Source organism: Podarcis bocagei, assembly GCF_964188305.1.
Source record: "Podarcis bocagei genome assembly, chromosome: 7".
Lineage (NCBI taxonomy): Eukaryota > Metazoa > Chordata > Lepidosauria > Squamata > Lacertidae > Podarcis > Podarcis bocagei.
Window position 1 is genome coordinate 13,551,138 of NC_138132.1, and position 20,036 is coordinate 13,571,173.

At 49.4% G+C, this 20,036-nt stretch overlaps 1 protein-coding gene and 1 long non-coding RNA gene across 2 annotated transcripts in view; both read left to right on the forward strand.

Moving 5' to 3' along the window:
• The window catches only part of LOC308590567 (phospholipase A2 inhibitor NAI-like), a 177,357-nt gene that overhangs the window by 35,008 nt on the left and 122,313 nt on the right, over positions 1 to 20,036 (forward strand). The gene's annotated exons all lie outside the window — the stretch shown is intronic.
• LOC308590668 lies at positions 3,547 to 15,833 on the forward strand. Its single transcript, XR_014009858.1, has 3 exons — positions 3,547 to 3,634; positions 14,421 to 14,552; positions 15,482 to 15,833. It is a non-coding gene; the product is annotated as an uncharacterized lncRNA (long non-coding RNA).

Genomic DNA, 20,036 nt, shown 5'->3' on the forward strand with positions numbered 1-20,036 from the left:
GCACACTTACCAGCACCAATAATGTGGCTGTGTATGGAAGTGTGTGATAGGACTTATGAAATCCCATCTTAAAAGTCACTGCTCAAATGATTGGTGATGGCAAGAACTGAGAACAACATTGGGATTGTGAGAGGGAGGTTTGAATCTTCTCATCGCCATGTGTTGAGGTGCGGGGAAATGTGTGTGAATGGGAATAAGGCTGTGCATCTGTCTGTGTCTGTGTATATTTGTATGTGAAAGAGATAGACACATGCAACCTCTGCCCCACCACTGGAAGTGGATCTTGAGAAAAGTAAGATTCCTCATGTCTGGTAATAGTGGTTTGAATCCAAGAGCTGAGATCAAGGTCAGATTTCTCTGTGTGAATGTACATAGATGCTATTTCTCAAGGAATGAGAAACTCGTGGCAATGAGTGTTTCCTATGCTTTCCTTCCAGATGTGTCGCATCTATGTTACAATTTTTTTTTCTATCGAACGGGAGTTTCAGAGGTCTGTCCTAATGGAGAGGAGAGGTGCTTTTCTGATCTTACTGAAAATGAATTAGGTGAGTGTAAAACCTTTTAGCCCAATCATAGCTGAATGTGTGGACCCTGGATTATTTGGGGATGATGTGCATGTATGAATGCAAAATGACCACAGAGTGTGCTCTTGCCAAAATGTCAAGAAACATAGCCTTTTTTTCAGTGTAGAGCTTTTATGCATAGTGTGTGATGCCGCAACTCACCTGTATTTCCTTGTTCATGCTTTCTTCTTTAAAGTCACATTCCACAACATTTAGAAGTCTACATGGAGAGGCTGAAAATTATTATTATTATAATAATAATAATATATTTATTTACACTCTACCTTTCCCCCTGACGAGACTCATCGCAGCTTACAGACAAAAACAAGAACCTCTAAAAACATAGACAAATCAACAATATTGCCAAGCAGGCCTGCAATATGGTGACAGCTCACATCTTCAAACTCTGACAGGTACACTCTAACATCAACTGAAGGCACAAGGGATCTATTTTTAAAATAACCAACATCTATCATCTATCTGCCTGTCTATTTCCCCACAAAAGCTTACTTTACCTCCCTCTCTATGGAGGCGCAGATTACAGCTATAACAAAGGCGGCATTTTTTCATCTCCGCCAAGCTAAGCAGTTGGCCCCTTATCTCTCTCGTCCTGACCTAGCCACTGTGATCCATGCGACGGTCACCTCCAGACTGGATTATTGTAACTCGCTCTACGTGGGGCTGCCCTTGAGACTGACCCAGAAACTCCAGCGGGTGCAGAATGCCGCGGCGAGACTCCTTATGGGGTCTTCGCTGCGAGAGCACATTCATCCGGTATTATACCAGCTGCACTGGCTCCCGGTGGAGTACAGGATCAGGTTTAAGGTGCTGGTTTTAACCTTTAAAGCCCTATACGGCCTAGGACCCTCGTACCTACGGGACCGCCTCTCCTGGTATGCCCCACAGAGAAACCTACGGTCTGCAAATAATAACATCCTCAAGGTCCCAGGCCTCAGAGAGGTTAGGCTGGCCTCAACTAGAGCCAGGGCCTTCTCGGCTGCGGCTCCAAACTGGTGGAATGCTCTGTCACAAGAGACTAGGGCCCTGCGGGACCTGACATCTTTCCGCAGGGCCTGCAAGACAGAGTTGTTCCGCCAGGCTTTTGGTCAGGGCGCAGCCTGACTCCCTCCTCTGGCAACCTGCTCAGAATTTTGCTTAATTGGTTGCCATCAATTTGATTTAATTAATTTTTATAATGAAATATTTTTAGGTTGTGTGATTATTTGACTGATTATTCGATTGTTGTTAGCCGCCCTGAGCCCGGCTTCGGCTGGGGAGGGCGGGATATAAATAAAATTTATTATTATTATTATTATTACTTGCAAAACATTTTTAATTTTTGAGAGCCAGACTGAGGCGAGATCAAGGGCATGAAAAGAGTAGAGGGAAAAGGAAAGAACAGGAAATAATTCAACCTGCTGGGGCTCTTCAGGAAGTAAGAACATTATAGAGAAAGGCCAGACCAACTTTCTTTTCTGTATCTCCGCAATAAATATTCTAACAATGCTGTAACAACAAATAATATTGTAGTGTAACCATAAAACAGGATTGTAAAGTTTCTGGGGCATCATTATTTGAATGAATTAACTCTGTCATGCCATAGTTTGAAATTTGGGCTAGTGAGTCCGTAGCCACAGGGTCCCCAAACCTTTCCCCCTATGACTGTTGTTGTTGTTGTTGTTTAGTCGTTTAGTCGTGTCCGACTCTTCGTGACCCCATGGTCATGGTCATGGACCCCAATGCACTCCTGTCTTCCACTGCCTCCCACAGTTTGGTCAAACTCATGTTGGTAGCTTCGAGAACACTATCCAACCATCTCGTCCTCTATCGTCCCCTTCTCCTTGTGCCCTCCATCTTTCCCAACATCAGGGTCTTTTCCAGGGAGTCTTCTCTTCTCATGAGGTGGCCAAAGTATTGGAGCCTCAGGTTCAGGATCTGTCCTTCAAGTGAGCACTCAGGGCTAATTTCCTTAAGAATGGATGCGTTTGATCTTCTTGCAGTCCATGGGACTCTCAAGAGTCTCCTCCAGCACCATAATTCATAAGCCCCAATTCTTCGGCAATCAGCCTTCTTTATGGCCCAGCTCTCACTTCCATACATCACTACTGGGAAAACCATGGCTTTAACTATACGGACCTTTGTTGGCAAGGTGATGTCTCTGCTTTTTAAGATGCTGTCTAGGTTTGCCATCGCCTTTCTCCCAAGGAGCAGGCGTCTTTTAATTTCGTGACTGCTGTCACCATCTGCAGTAATCAGGGAGCCCAAGAAAGTAAAATCTCTCACTGCCTCCATTTCTTCCCCTTTTATTTGCCAGGAGGTGATGGGACCAGTGGCCATGATCTTCATTTTTTTGATGTTGAGCTTCAGACCATATTTTGCATTCTCCTCTTTCACCCTCAATAAAAGGTTCTTTAATTCTTCCTCATTTTCTGCTATCACAGTTGTGTCATCTGCATATCTTAGGTTGTTGATATTTCTTCTGGCAATCTTAATTCCGGCTTGGGATTCATCCGGCCCAGCCTTTCGCATGATGAATTCTGCATATAAGTTGAATAGGCAGGGAGACAATATACAGCCTTGCCGTACTCCTTTCCCAATTTTCAACCAATCAGTTGTTTCATATCCAGTTCTAACTGTAGCTTCTTGTCCCACATAGAGATTTCTCAGGAGACAGATGATGTGACCAGGCACTCCCATTTCTTTAAGAACTTGCCATAGTTTGCTACTATGGCTACTATGGTCCTACTACTGGCTTGTTCATCCTCTTGTTTCGAACATAACCAGAGAAACTACACACACACACTTTGCATTGTTGCATCAATACGTATATTAGGAAGCATCATATAAATTTCAATTATTAGGGGGTTGATTTGAAAAATTTTGGTTTTGAATTGTACCTATTTCTTTCTTTGTCTCTCTCACAGGTGATGATATAGAAGACAGATATCTATGGGGATGCACTACAAATTGCACCTCAGGGAATTACAGCTTTACTACAGTAAATGATGCTTCTTTCTACCGTACAGCCCACTGCTGTCAGGGTAATTACTGCAATAACCAAAGCATGCCAGGTAAATATCTGCAGGCTTTTGAATCTTCCCCAGAAGCGGCTTAGTCATGCTGGCCACATGACCCAGAAAAACTGTCTGTGGAAGCGGACAAATGCCTGTTCCCTCGGCCTGTAAAGCTAGATGAGCGCCACAACCCCAAAGTTGTTCGCGACTGGACCTAATGGTCAAGGGTCCCTTTCCTTTGCCTTTACCCCTGAGAAAGAACATCATTCTGGTTTCAGGTTTCATCCTTGGGTACCCATAGAATAAACTAAAAATACTGATCTAGGCCAAGATTATTTTTCCTAGTTTGCATGGGAGGTGGTTAGAATCAGCCTCACCATATGTTTCTTGAAAACAGGCAGCCTGTGTCAACAACTGATTAGCCCAGAGCTTCAGATGGCCCCTAAGGATGTGAATAGAAAAACCTGGTGTCAGGGGTTCAGGAGCAGAGGCAAGGGCAAGGGAGGAAGCAGAGAGCGAGGGGGAGGAGGCAGAAGAAAAGATGAGTGATGACGACGACCCGAGATCTCCGAGTCTTTCCAGTGAATCAGAAGATTCACAGAAAGGAGCACCAGTGGCCAGGGCAAGGGGGGATCCTAGGGGGACACCCCAGGAAGAAGGGTCCAGAGGGGGCTCAGAGGGGAGCAGTTGGAAATCGGGACCAGCGTCACCAACAGAGAGCAGGGGAGAGGAAGGGCGCCAGGTATCAAGCGCTGGCAGCTCGCAACAGGAGGGAGGGCACGAGTCAGGAGTGGCCACACCTCCATCGGGGAGCGAAGAAACGGTCAGGCGGAAAGTGGAAGGTTGGGCGCGCGCGCCAAGTTCAAATGCACAGGAAGGTGGCGCAGTAAGCAGCCCGGAAAGGGAGCCAGGTCCTAAAGCCCGGCGCAAGGAGACAGGAGGGTCCGGGGGGTCAGCGTCAGAAGAATCCCGGAAGGAAGAGACCACGGGGGGCAGAGGGACCCAGAGAAGAACGGTCAGGAGGAAAAGGTGGAGTAAGGCTAGGTTAGTAAGCTGGTGCACAGGGGGCGGAGACTCAGACGGAGCTTCGCCGGTCTAACCCTTAAGACGTAGAGCTGCGCGCAGCAGCTTGAGAATGGAAACTGTTACTCAATAAAGACTTTTACAAGTGACCGCTGGCTAGCGTGATCCTCTGTGAGCTAGGATCTGGAAGCAGCTCTGACAGTAAGCTCCGTCTCCCCTTGTGGGCATCTACAGCCTCGCGGACAGGAGAGAAGGCGGGTGCCTACGACTCAGCTCACGAACGGCAGACAATATGACGGCCGAACAGCAGATAGGAGAACTCAGAGAAGCAGTGACACGACTGAATGCCGAGATACTTGCATCCAGGAAGAGAGAGGAGGACGCAGCTGCCGCCTACAGGGATCTCCAGGTCAGGTTGGAAGTGCTTACGAAGCAAGGGCAACTGACACCCAAACCGGAGGGGATTGGGTTGGGGAGAAGAACAGGCGGTCTAGTCTCTCACTTTGATGGGAATTTACAACAGTACCCCAACTTTAGAGCAGATGTACAGTGTGCACTGCAACTGCTGGACAAAGACTTTAGAGATGAGCAAGAGAAGGTGGGATTTATCATGTCCCATTTGCATGGAGAGGCTAAAGCATGGCTGCGCAATTTGTGGAGAGATAAGGATCCGGCGCTCCAAACCGCGGATGCCTTTATTAAAGCGATGGATGGCTGCTTTTTATCTAGCATAGACGTGGATCTTGCCCGGAAGGAGGTACATGGGCTGAAGCAAGGGAGGGCCAGCGTAAGACAGTACCATGCCCGCTTTTTTGCATTGGTCAGTGCCTTGGAATGGGACAGAGATTCAGCTCCAGTCAGAGACCTATTTTGGGAAGGATTGAACAGTGCGGTTAAAGACGAAATTGCAAGGGGGGAGAGACCCCGGACCACACAGGAGGTCGTTCAGAGGGCGCTGGCGGTGGGAGTGCGGCTGGAGGAACGTCCATGGAGCAGGGACGAAGGACGTGGAGGGCACGAACCAGCGAGAGGGTTCTCCTTCGTTCCCAGGGAAGCTGCGCGTGCGCAACCCACGCCTCCGCCAGGAGGGGGAGCGGAACCGATGGAGGTTGGCGGTGCCAGGGCTCAGTCAGCAACCAGAGCCACAGCACCGGGAGCAGTCAAAGCGAAACCTCCTAGAGGGAACAGGAAGTGTTACATCTGCGAAAGTCCGCAGCACATGGCGAAAGAGTGTCCCCAGAGGATCCACAAGCTCAATGCAGCCTCTGCGACGGTGACTGCAGCTACTCAGCACGGAGACGCACAGCAGGGAAACGACGGAGTCTGGCTGGAGACAGAGGCACTGGGGCCCAGCCAGACGAGTCAGTGAAGCAGTCCCCAGAGATTTTGCAACCCACAGACCCCCTCCCGCCCAAACCAGTAGTGCAGCTCACTGCATCGCTTCAGCTACCCAATGGCCTCACTCTAGACGTGCCAATCACCGTTGACTCAGGAAGCAATGCGGACTTTATAGGGCAGGACTTTGTCGATAAACACGCTATACAGCTGCTGCCTGCCACGCTGCCCCTGCAGGTCGTCACGGTGGATGGCAGGGAGCTGCTAGGGGGGCAGGTGGTGAAGCAAACGCCACCAATGGTGATGCGACTTGGAAATCACAGGGAAATCATCAGTTTTAATGTCACCAGACTGTCGGACACGCCTATTGTCTTGGGCATGAGTTGGCTGGACAGACACAGTCCGACGTTGGCTTGGTACCAGCGGCAGCTAGTCTTTGGCTCATCATACTGCGCTGAACACTGCATTCTGCCCCGGCAGGAGGGAGAGGAGGAGGAAGCGCAGCTGCAGCTGGGGACGCTGCAAGCAATCCCCCACAAATACGCGGGATTTTTAGAGGTCTTCTGCGAGAAGGAGGCGGACAAGCTACCCCCCCACAGATCATATGACTGCAAGATTGACCTACTGCCAGGGGCGGCGCTGCCCAAAGGGAAGCTGTATTCCATGTCTGAGGACGAACTACAGGAACTCAAAGAGTTCATAGATCATAATTTGGAGCGCGGTTTCATCCGAGAGTCCAAGGCAGTGGGAGGCAGTCCTGTATTCTTTGTTAAGAAGAAGGACACGCCCCAAAAAAGACTTGTAGTGGACTACCGGATCTTGAACAGTGTGACCAAGCCATCGGACTTCCCCATGCCCAGGATCGACGACCTCCTCGCGACGGTACGCAAGGGCCGCGTGTTCACCAAGTTGGACCTGCGTGGGGCGTACAACCTCATTCGCATGCGGGAGGGTGATGAGTGGAAGACAGCCATGTTCACGCCCCTGGGCACCTACGAATACAGAGTTATGCCTTTTGGATTGCAAAATGGCTCCCACTGCTTTCAAGCTTTCATGCATCACGTGCTGGCGGGGCTCCTCTACAAGACGTGTGTCTGCTTCTTGGATGACATCCTGATATTTTCTGAATCGCAGCAGGATCACGACAGACACGTCAATGAAGTACTGAGCAGACTACAGCAGCATAGGCTTTACGCCAAGCTGGAAAAGTGCCAGTTCGACGTGACGGAGGTAGATTTCCTGGGCTACAGGTTGTCAGACAAGGGGCTCGCCATGGACAGCGCCAAGGTTCGTGCAGTGTTGGACTGGAAGAGCCCGCGCAACCGGAAGGAGGTCCAGCGGTTTGTTGGCTTTGCGAACTTCTATTGCAAGTTTATCAAGGGGTTCGCTATGCAGACAGCGGCCATCACGGACACGCTCAGTTCCAAGAAAAAGAAGTTCATCTGGACGGAACAGGCGGAGCAGTCCTTTCAGGCACTCAAGCGTCTCTTCGCGTCGGAAGAGCAGCTGTAGCATGTCAACCCCAGCAGGCCAATGAGGGTGGAGACGGACGCATCAGACAGAGCCGTGGGAGCAGTCCTGTTGCAGCAAGACCCGCAGGGGGTTTGGCGGCCGGGAGCGTTTTACTCCAGGAAGCTCAGCAAGTCTGAACAGAACTACACCATCTGGGACAGGGAGTTGCTTGCCATTCATGCAGCATTCAAGGCGTGGAGGCACTTCCTGATCGGCGCCAAGCACACGGTGCAGGTCTGCACGGACCACAAGAATCTGGAGCACTGGCGCACGGCGCAGTTCCTGAACCAGAGGCAGATACGTTGGGCCGAATTCTTTGCAAACTTCGACTTCCGAATAGAGTATGTCCCGGGGGACACCAACGTCATGGCGGATGCCCTATCCCGTAAACCACAGTATCTGGAGGAGGCGACGCCAGCGGCTGCCATGCACATCTTCGCACCGACGGTGTGGGCGTGCGCTTCGGCTACAGTTGACCTGCATGCAGTGAGGAGAGCGTTGCAGGACGACACCTTTGCGCGAGCCAAGATGGCAGAGGCGCAAAGGGGCACGGCGGCGACCGGCGAGTTCCAAGTTCGCGATGGATTACTCCTCCGTAAAGGGGCCATCTACGTGCCGGGGGACGATCTTCGCGCCAAGGTACTGCAGCAGCTGCACGACGCACCCACTGCTGGGCACTTTGGCACGGAGAAGACGATGGAATTAGTCGCCAGGGACTTCTGGTGGCCCAGAATGAGAGGGGAAGTCGCGGACTACGTGGCGAGCTGCGACACCTGCCAGAGGGCCAAACCAGTACACAGACCGCCGGCGGGACTGCTGGAACCGCTGCAAACCCCGTTCGAACCGTGGGAGAGAGTGGCCCTGGACTTTGTCACAGATCTGCCCAGCTCGAGGGGCAAGACGGCAGTGCTGGTGGTGGTGGACTTGTTCTCCAAGATGGCACATTTCATCCCGTGTGCGAAGGTGGCCACGGCGGAACAAACCGCCAAACTGTTCATAGATCACGTGTTCAAGGTTCACGGTCTGCCGCGGTCCATACTGTCCGACCGGGGGCGGCAGTTCATCTCGAACTTCTGGCAGAAGCTGATGGGCTTCCTGAACGTCAAGATCAACCTGGCTTCGGCTAGACACCCGCAGACCAACGGGCAAGCGGAGCGGGTCAATGCCATCATGCAGCAGTACCTGAGATGTTATGCTAATCAACAGCCTGCGACGTGGGTGGATTACCTGCCTCTCGCCGAGTTCGCCTACAACAACACGAAGCACGTGTCCACGGCGGTGACGCCGTTCTTCGCCAACAACGGACGGCACCCCAGAACTTTCCCGGGACTGGAAAGAATGGGGGAGAGGGAGCCGCAGACAGCGGATGCGTTCGCGTCGGAGTTGCAGGAGGTCCACGATCAGCTTCGACAGCACCTGGAGCTGGCTAAACACGCATACAAGGTACAAGCGGACAGACACAGGAGGGTTGGCGAAGAGATCCATGTGGGAGACTGGGTCTGGTTAGCAGCCTACGCAGTGCCGGCCAGGTCGTTAGCGAAGAAGAAACTAGGGCATAAACAACTGGGGCCCTACCAAGTCGAAGAGCAGGTCAACCCGGTGGCTTTCAGGCTGGCGCTTCCGGAGGGCTCCAGGATGCATCCGGTGTTCCACAGATCGGTGCTCACTCCCTACAAGGCACCTCACAGATTTCAGGAACCAGGAACGGCACCGAGTCCGCTCCGAGAGGGAACCGAGCAAGGTGGAGTGGCACAGGAGGAGCCCATCAACGAAGTCACAGAGATTTTGGACTCCAGATGGGGGGAAGAGGGAGTAGAATACCTTCTCGCCAAGGAGGGCACCCCGGCCAGTGCCAACAGCTGGGTGCCGGGCTACGCTTTAGAGGAACCTCTGCTCAAAGACGAGTTTCATGCCCTCTTCCCACATAGACCCATGCCAGCAGACTTTTTCGACGACTGGCTTTTCACGCCCACGCTTTCAACCAGCACTTTCCAGGGGTTCGACTCGGATGAGGAACCGACACGAGACGCCCGTTCCCTGGAGGGGTCACCCTCGGGATCTGCCTCAGAACCCTCGTATTGGTGGGACGATAGACCAGAGGAGCAGTGGCGCAGGAAGTGGCTGGAGGGTCCAGGACGAGCAACGTCCCCAGAAGGAAACGAGGGAGAGACGGACATGGACGTATTCGGGGACGACCCGGGTTTCGAGCACGGTGGCACAGAGATGGAAGCGGAGGTGACCGTTGTAGACGAGAGCAGGGAGGAAGAACCGGAAGCCTTCAGGTGGAGGCCCGCCACGGGAAGCGAATTGTATCCGACATTCGTCCCCCTGACACGGCAGCACCCAGCTCCCGCACCGGAAGGAGGGGAGGGGGGAAGGGGGGGCTTCGAGGGGGGATGGATGTCAGGGGTTCAGGAGCAGAGGCAAGGGCAAGGGAGGAAACAGAGAGCGAGGGGGAGGAGGCAGAAGAAAAGATGAGTGATGACGACGACCCGAGATCTCCGAGTCTTTCCAGTGAATCAGAAGATTCACAGAAAGGAGCACCAGTGGCCAGGGCAAGGGGGGAGCCTAGGGGGACACCCCAGGAAGAAGGGTCCAGAGGGGGCTCAGAGGGGAGCAGTTGGAAATCGGGACCAGCGTCACCAACAGAGAGCAGGGGAGAGGAAGGGCGCCAGGTATCAAGCGCTGGCAGCTCGCAACAGGAGGGAGGGCACGAGTCAGGAGTGGCCACACCTCCATCGGGGAGCGAAGAAACGGTCAGGCGGAAAGTGGAAGGTTGGGCGCGCACGCCAAGTTCAAATGCACAGGAAGGTGGCACAGTAAGCAGCCCGGAAAGGGAGCCAGGTCCTAAAGCCCGGCGCAAGGAGACAGGAGGGTCCGGGGGGTCAGCGCCAGAAGAATCCCGGAAGGAAGAGACCACGGGGGGCAGAGGGACCCAGAGAAGAATGGTCAGGCGGAAAAGGTGGAGTAAGGCTAGGTTAGTAAGCTGGTGCACAGGGGGCGGAGACTCAGATGGAGCTTCGCCGGTCTAACCCTTAAGACGTAGAGCTGCGCGCAGCAGCTTGAGAATGGAAACTGTTACTCAATAAAGACTTTTACAAGTGACCGCTGGCTAGCGTGATCCTCTGTGAGCTAGGATCTGGAAGCAGCTCTGACACCTGGATAAATTGGGGGATTAGAGAGAGAGATAAGAACGCATGTCCTTCTTGTTCCCTGATAGCCGTGCTGACCCTGAGCGTTACCCTGTTGGGCCAATCTAAGAAGGAAGTGAGGGGAAGCATCTGTTGGTACTAATGGCCCAGGCATGGCCAAACTTGGCCCTCCAGCTATTTTGTGACTACAACTCCCATCATCCCTGACCACTGGTCCTGTTAGCTAGGGATGATGAGAGTTGTAGTCCCAAAACAGCTGGAGGGCCACTACCAAGAAGGCCCCTCTGCCTACTACCCCGCAACCTCACTTATTGCAGCGAAGGAGCCACCAGAAAGCCCTTGGAACTGAACCTCAGTGTCCAGGCTGAATGATGGAGGTAGAGATGCTTCTTCAGGTATACTGGATTGTGGCTGTTTATAGCTTTAAAGGCCAGCACCAAGACTTTGAATTATGCCCAGAAAGGTACTGGGAGCCAGTGTTATGTGGTTCTGGCGGCTGCTCCCAGTCACCAATCTGGCAGCCTCACATAGAGTGTGCTGCCGTAGTCCAAGTGGGAGATAACAGAACATGCACCCCTCTGGCAGGACAGTGCACAGGCAAGTAGGGTCTCAGCTTGTGTACCAGAAGGAACTGGTAAATAGCTGCCCTGAACACAGGATTAACTTGTTCCTCCATGGACAGCTGTAAGTCCAGAATAACTCCCAGGCTGTGCACCTGGTCCTTCAGGGGCATAGTTACTCCATTTAGGATCAGGAAGCCCCCCCCCCATGCCCACCCTCTGTCCCCCAGAAACAGCACTTCTATCTTGTTGACATTCAGCCTCAATCCATTAGCTGTCATCCATACTTTTTTTTCCTGAGGGGAAGGAGTGAGTGGGGTTAGTGGTTGGTGACTGATTGAGATAGAGATACTGGAGTGACTGGGTGCATGATGTGTTTTGTATGTATTAGCTGAACAGACTGGGATGAGTCATATTAAATATTATCATTTGTGCAGATGTAAGGCAGGATTTGACTGTGGTGTGTAGTGTTTAGTCCATGAAAGAAGGGATCCCTGACTCAAAAGATATTTCAAAATGTGTTGCTCTTTTTTTAAAAAAAAATATTATTGCAATGTATTGTAGTTATATTGAAAACGGCATTTTATTTTATTGTGGTTACTCAGTTTCATATACACACACACACACACACACACACACACACACACACACACATATATATATATATGGAGTGATACAGATGGTGCTGTGGTCTAAACCACTGAGCCTCTTGGGCTTGCCAATCGTAAGGTCAACAGTTCAAATCCCTGTGATGGGATCAGCTCCTGTTGCTTTATCCCAGCTCTTGCTAACCTAGCAGTTAGAAAGCACACCAATGAAAGTAGATAAATAGGTACCGCTGAGATCAGCGGCGTAGCGTGGGTTATCAGCACCCGGGGCAAGGCAAGTAATTTGTGCCCCCTAACCCGGGGCAAGGCAATTAATTTGCACCCCCTAACCCGGGGCAAGGCAAGTACAGCAATTTACTCTCCCAAGCAGCAGCAGCGAGGCTTCTCTTCCCCCCGCGCGCTCTCCTGGAGCTGCCTCTTTTCTTTCCTTTTTCCCCTTTCTCCAAGGCTTTTCGCTTTCTCTCCTTAATTGATTCCTCCTCCACACCGCAGCGTTTCCTGGCTGCTTCCCCCCCCTTCCCCTCTCTCTCCTCCTCGCTCTGCTTGCCTTGCCCTGCCCTGCCTGAGGGCGCCCTGAGGAGACTCCGCTCTCCTTTTTGACCAGGCGAGGTGGAAAAGTCTCTTCCCGCCCCCTCGCCAGACTGCCTGCTCGGCTCGGCTCACTACCCAGGCGGCCAGTGGAGAGAGAGCCGCAATTACCATAAAGCTCCTCTCCCTCCGCTTCGCCAAGCTGTCAAAGCCCGGCAGCAGCGTCAACGGCAGCAGCAGGCGCAGCCAGACCCCCGCCAGCCAGCCAGCCCGCCCGCCCGCCCGCCCGGCTTCCTCTCCTTTTTTTGCCCACGGCAGAAGGCTTCGCTCTCCCCCTTCCGCGACCTCCTTGCCAAGCCGAGCGAGCGCGGGCTCCCTAACCCGTGGATTTTAGTAGGGGCAGAGAGCTGCTAGTGCGAGCGAGCGCCCCGCCCATGTTGCTCCCGGTGCGGCCGGCCCCCCTGGCACCCCCCACGCTACGCCACTGGCTGGGATGGAAAAGTAAACAGTGTTTTTGTGCAAATTCGGCTGGACTTAGCTTCCCAGGGATCTCTTAAAAACACACACATACACACACACACACACACACACACAGAGAGAGAGAGAGAGAGAGAGAGAGAGAGAGAGAGAGAGAGAGAGAGATTGAGATTTTGTATACCACTTAGGGACTGTTTTATGTATTGAGTGGTATATAAATATAATAAATACAACATGAAAACAAAATTTATTTATTTGAGAAATTTATATACAGCCCCTCATCAATAGGTCACAGGTCAGTTTACAATACAGTAACAAAGTAAACAACATACTATAGTGGTACCTCTGGTTACGAACTTAATTCTTTCTGGAGGTCCATTCTTAACCTGAAACTGTTCTTAACCTGAGGTACCACTTTAGCTAATGGGGCCTCTCTCCGCCAATGCACGATTTCTGTTCTCATCCTCAGGCAAAGTTCTTAAACCGAGGTACTACTTCTGGGTTAGCAGAGTCGGTAACCTGAAGTGTTTTAAACCCGAGGTGTTTGTAACCCGAGGTACCACTGTATACCTACATAACATTATATTCATAATATAATGAATATAATCATAGTATTAAGTCACGTGTAACAATACATCATGGGATATAGTACATAATATATAACACATAAAGAGCATCCATTTCAGCTTATTCACTTTGACAGTCCAGTAATAATCTCCACAACTCATCCCAATCAAAAAAAGAAAAAAATATTATCTATTCATCTCAGATGCAACTATTAATAATAACACTTGTTTATCAACAATATGAAAGAGGGGGGAGAGAGGGGAAAAAATATTCATACTTGAAGTCCCAAAACAGTAAACAAAGAGCATATTATTTGTTCCTTGTTTATTTAATCTGTATATTGCCCTCCATCCCAGGGAGGTTCAAAATAGAAAAATATAAAATGAGAAAACAATATATTTCTCTCTGTACAAAAGTAGCTCTTAAGCTCTCTCCCCAAATGACAGACCATCCTCAGTTCTCTTCTGGGAGCTTTCCTTTTCTCACCTAGCCTTGCAACCTGGGAAATCTCAACTTCCCACTCCTTTGACCACTTATTGAACACATTCAGGGGATGCTGCCCCTAATGGTGCCCAAAAGAGAAAATGCCAAAGTGTGTTTGTGTGTGGTGGTGTTTGTGATCCAAGTCGTGTCACCCCTTCAGGGTCATCCTTTAAGGGCTGGCTGGACAGTCTGCCACCTGCTCAACTTATCTCTCCCCTTCCTCAAACACACCATCAAGGCAGGTGAGGTCCAGCAATCTGGCTGCTGGCAAGAATCTTGCCAAGATGTTGATGCCAAGATGTTTCTTTGTCACCTCCTGCAGTAAATCCACCTCTCCCCTCAAGAGAGAAATTCACCCATAGTGTGGATAGAGTCTCTCCAGTCTATCTCAAGACAGCAGCAACTAAAATTGCTCCCTTTTCTTCATAAGCTTGTTGCCAGACACTTCAACTGCATTGTATGGACGACTGATTCCAGAAGCAGAATGCGTTGGAAACTGTGCACGTGTCTCATAGGATTAGACAACTGAAGCCTAGGAATTATAATAAAGACATCTGGTCTGGATTCATGTGTTGACTCTAACGCTTGCTTTTGGCAGTGATGGATATATTCTACAATGGTCTGGAGTGCCCAGGCTGCTCTGCTTCCAGCTTTGAAGATTGTCAAGACTCAGAGACCGTCAGGTGTAGAGGTGAAGAGAATCTGTGCATAGAGTTTGTGATGGCTAACTGTAAGTACTGTGTTTAACCACTGAGTCAGAGGTGGGAGGTGGACACAGTTTACTAGGGTGTGTGGGTGGGTTGCTCTCTCATTCAGTCTGTGGCTTCCTGCCAGAAAATACATAGGATGTGTATGGGGAGGCGAGTTTTCTTTCCCCCCAAAATATTAGCATTCCAGTAGCCTTTGCTTTGCATATAACGCTGTGGTGACGCTGTGGTCTAAACCACTGAGCCTCTTGGGCTTGCTGATTGGAAGGTCGGTAGTTTGAATCTCTGTGACGGGGTGAGCTCCCTTTGCTCTGTCCCCGCTTCTGCCAACCTAGCAGTTTGAAAGCACGTCAGTGCAAGTAGATAAATAGGTACCACTGTGACAGAAAGCTAAATGGTGTTTCCATGTGCTCTGGCTTCCGTCATAGTGTCTTGTTTTGCCAGAAGCAGCTTAGTCATGCTGGCCACGTGACCCAGAAAACTGTGGACAAATGCCGGCTCCCTCAGCCTGACAGTGAGGTTAGCGCCGCAACCCCATAGTCGTCTTTGACTGGACTTTGCCATCCAGGGGTCCTCTACCTTCTTTAACTATATGGATGAGACTGTGTGCTTCTGTCTCTGGTGTGTATGTGTGTATGAGAAAGAAACAAATAATCTGTTTGTTGAATTACATATATATAAATATATATAGAGAGAGCACATTTTAATGAACCTTAAAAAAACGGACAACCTTAAAGCAGCCATGGATTTTCCATATGGGTTGGGGCCCTGCTACATAATAACAAAGTTCTTTTTCTGGATTTAAACATCAGTGTGATATTAGGATGCATATTGTTCTATATGTACAATACAGTTTATAATGATTAAAATGTTCACATTCTCTGTCTTCTGCACCCTGTGACTCTGGTACTACCCAATGATTTCTATGACTATGCTTTTTTCTCTTTATTAGATGGCAGTAATCATTCTGATAAGGTGTTCAAAGGCTGTGCAACACGGGATTTTTGCAATCTGGCAAGGACATCAACGGATGATGACTTTTTTCGCAATATCAAGCAATCACAATGCTGTGATCCTAAAGCACCACCAAAACACCACCAAATAAGACCAACCTTGATGAGCAATTAGAAGATAGCAAAGTCTTCCCCTTTGACATCCATGATTTGCAGCTGCATTGGGGGAGGAAGTTGCTTGCCTGATATTGGGAGTGCAGAGAAAGTGGGGTTCACAGGACTGAGAGTCCCCTATTTGGCATTTAGTGTAGGGTGAATGGGGTGCAGGGATAGATAAGCTAAAGTAGAAAAGTGGGGCTTGGGGACTCATCCTCATGATATCATAGCGTATGGTTAAAACTTCTCTTGATCATGATCACAATAAAATGGTATGGCAAATAAAACTGTGTTCTGTGTCTGTATTTGTCAAATAAAGAATAAGCTCTTTTTCTCATGTTGAAGCCCTCTGGACCTCTCATGGAGGGGGCACATGAAGAATTCACCAAATAAAGGGTCTTTGGTGGTGGTGGGGATGGTGGGGAATGGCAGTCTTTGCAGAGGGAAGAAATGGGTATGGTTACAAAAGTTGGGTGGCAAGAGCCCAGGGCGTTCCAGACACTCACACAAGGTTTGTGCTCCTTTGGAGAACTGAGACGTATCAGAGAATGTTGTGGCTTTAAGAAATATGGTTTATTCGCCTATTTAGACCTTCAGGTGAAGCATGGGCCTTTTAAGAGGGGATTGTACCCCACAGCAGGGTGGGTGGACTTCTAGCAGCCTGCCCATAGAGGTTCTCAATTCTTCTTCCTCCTTCTTCCTTCAGTCAGCCTTGTTCAATGGATAGTTACCCTGGCAACCTTCCAAATCCCTAGTCTCTCTCTTTTTAAAAGATATTTATTAAAAGTTTTTAAGATATTGTAGCACCCTGCTTGTGGTTAACGCTTAGCTGGAATGAAATATTCAACGCAGCAATAGAGAAATTAAAATAATTATTTATTTGTCAGACAAGTAAATGAGAGGCACAGTGGTATATGGTTACCAAGCTCTGGCCTGCCTCCTGCCATTATGGCCAGCACCTATATTCCCTCAGCCCAGCCCCCTTGCTCCTCCTTTGGCTGCCTCTGTCCAATCAGCCTGGTTGAAATTCCTATTGGCTGTTTGCTAGAACCAATCATAAAAGATACACCCATTTCCTATTACCTTTTATGGGAGACAGAGAGCTATATTTTCTTCTATTTATAAATGGCAAACAAGTAGCCATTAATCTCGACAAGGCACCTTAATTACCAGATAACCTTTGCCCTCTTGCCCTATTCACTGCAAAGCAGATGGCCAATTGTTCTAATTTTATCTTAAACAGATCTTTTGTTCACCTTTTCACACACCATCTATGAAAGAGCTCCTTCTTTGGAGGTCTTTAAGCAGAGGCTGACAACCATATGTCAGGAGTGCTCTGATGGTGTTTCCTGCCTGGCAGGGGCTGGACTCAATGGCCCTTGTGGTCTCTTCAAACTCCACGATTCTATGATTCTATGAAATAAGAATCTAACATAAGAATCTAACATTTCTTACTTTCTAAATCCTTTGCATAATTACATTTAAGCCAATATATTTCATACATTAACATATATAGATTTTTTAGAAGAAAAGGTAACTTAGAGGACTTAGAGAGAATTTTCTCTGAAGCTTCAAAGCAGTTTCAGAGGGCTGCTTTGCCTAGTTCAGCTGCTATTTTTATTTGCCCTTTTACCCTTTGGCTCAAGTCTCCAATGGGAGACACATGGTAATTAGTGCTTTTACAGCTTAATTGTATTCTGTAGGGTCAGTAACCTAGTAACCTTCACTCTCAGCCTGTAATTCCCTTTTTTTTACAACCCTGAAATATTGTTAGATCATTGGGGCCTTTGTTCAAGATGAGCATCTGCCGATGCACCCAGGCATGAGAGAATGAGAGATACAAACATTTACAAATATATTTTTAAAGCTCATTTTAAAATGCAGATCTTCATCAGATGCCTCAATATAACAAGAAAAAAGAAAAATAAACATACAAAATAAAAAACAGTTAAAAACACACATTAATTTTCAATAACATAACTTCCATACACTTATTTCCTCGGACCTCCTCATACCTCATAGAATCATAGAATCATAGAATCATAGAATCATAGAGTTGGAAGAGACCACAAGGGCCATCGAGTCCAACCCCCTGCCAAGCAGGAAACACCATCAGAGCACTCCTGACATATGGTTGTCAAGCCTCTGCTTAAAGACCTCCAAAGTAGGAGACTCCACCACACTCCTTGGCAGCAAATTCCACTGTCGAACAGCTCTTACTGTCAGGAAGTTCTTCCTAATGTTTAGGTGGAATCTTCTTTCTTGTAGTTTGGATCCATTGTTCCGTGTCCGCTTCTCTGGAGCAGCAGAAAACAACCTTTCTCCCTCCTCTATGTGACATCCTTTTATATATTTGAACATGGCTATCATATCACCCCTTAACCTCCTCTTCTCCAGGCTAAACATGCCCAGCTCCCTTAGCCGTACCTCCCTTCTCTGTATTCCAGTTCAGTTTGTTAGTTCAGCAAATCCTTACCATTAAACTTTTACCCATTTGTGAAACCTCTTTTTTTTCATATCTCTTAAAGCATTACAGCTGGAAACCACTTAGTTTCTATCCAACATCCTTCTAACATTCATTAATTTTACAATGTTTCAGTAAGTAGTCTTTGAATTTCTTCCAGTCTTCTTTCACCGACTCTTCTCCCTCCAAATCCCTAGTCTCAGGGCAGAGGGAAGGAGTTGCATTGCCGGAAAGGACTGGGCGATGGGCTTCGTGGGGTGGTGAATGCTTCCCTCCGTGAGGGAGCCTTCCCAGACCCGCTGAAAGAGGCGGTTATTAAACCGCTTCTTAAAAAACCATCTTTAGATGCGGCCACGATGGCCAACAATCGCCCAGTCTCAAATCTTCCATTCCTGGGCAAGATGATTGAGCGAGCGGTTGCCGAACAACTCCAGGCACGCCTGGAAGAAGCGGACCATTTGGATGCCTTCCAGTCGGGATTCATGCCTCACCATGGGACTGAAACTGCCTTGGTCGCACTGGTTGATGACCTCCGGCGGGCTAGGGACAAAGGTGAGAGCTGTTTCGTAGTTCTGCTGGATCTCTCAGCGGTGTTTGATACCATCGACCATAGCATCCTTCTGAACCGTCTTGAGGGGCTGGGAGCTGGGGGCACTGTTATACAGTGGTTCCGCTCCTTCCTCCTGGGCCGTGTTCAGAAAGTGGTGGTGGGGGATGAGTGTTCAGACCCCTGGGCTCTCACTTGTGGGGTGCCTCAGGGTTCTGTCCTCTCCTCCATGCTTTTCAACATTTACATGCAGCCGCTGGGAGAGATCATCAGGAGGTTTGGGCTGGGTGTTCATCAGTATGCGGATGATACCCAGCTCTACCTCTCTTTTAAATCAGAACCAGTGAAGGCGGTGAAGTTCCTTCTTGAGTGTCTGGAGGCAGTTGGAGGATGGATGGCGGCTAACAGATTGAGGTTGAATCCTGACAAGACAGAAGTACTATTTTCGGGGGACAGGAGGCGGGCAGGTATGGAGGATTCCCAGGTCCTGAATGGGGTAACTGTGCCCCTGTACGACCAGGTGCGCAGCCTGGGAGTCATTTTGGACTCACAGCTGTCCATGGAGGCACAGGTCAAATCTGTGTCCAGGGCAGCTGTTTACCAGCTCCATCTGGTACGTATGCTGAGACCCTATCTGCCTGCAGACTGTCTCGCCAGAGTGGTGCATGCTCTGGTTATCTCCCGCTTGGACTACTGCAATGCACTCTTCGTGGGGCTACCTTTGAAGGTGACTCGGAAACTACAATTAATCCAGAATGCAGCAGCTAGACTGGTGACTGGGGGCGGCCGCCGAGACCATATAACACCGGTCTTGAAAGACCTACATTGGCTCCCAGTACGTTTCCAAGCACAATTCAAAGTGTTGGTGCTGACCTTTAAAGCCCTAAACGGCCTCGGTCCAGTATACCTGAAGGAGCGTCTCCACCCCCATCATTCTGCCCGGACGCTGAGGTCCAGCGCCGAGGGCCTTCTGGCGGTTCTCTCATTGCAAGAAGCAAAGCTACAGGGAACCAGGCAGAGGGCCTTCTCGGTAGTGGCGCCTGCCCTGTGGAACGCCCTTCCAGCAGATGTCAAAGCGATAAACAACTACCTGACATTCAGAAGACATCTTAAGGCAGCCCTGTTCAGGGAAGTTTTTAACGTGTGATATTATACTGTATTTTTGGTTTCTATGGAAGCCGCCCAGAGTGGCTGGGGAGGCCCAGCCAGATGGGCGGGGTATAAATAAAATATTATTATTATTATTATTATTATTATTATTATTATTATTATTATTATTATTATTATTATTATTGTTGTTGTTGTTGTTGTCCCTCAATTGCCATCTATTGTTCTTTGATGACCATACCTCAGTCACAGGAATTTTTCTGCAGCTTGCATTCTCCCT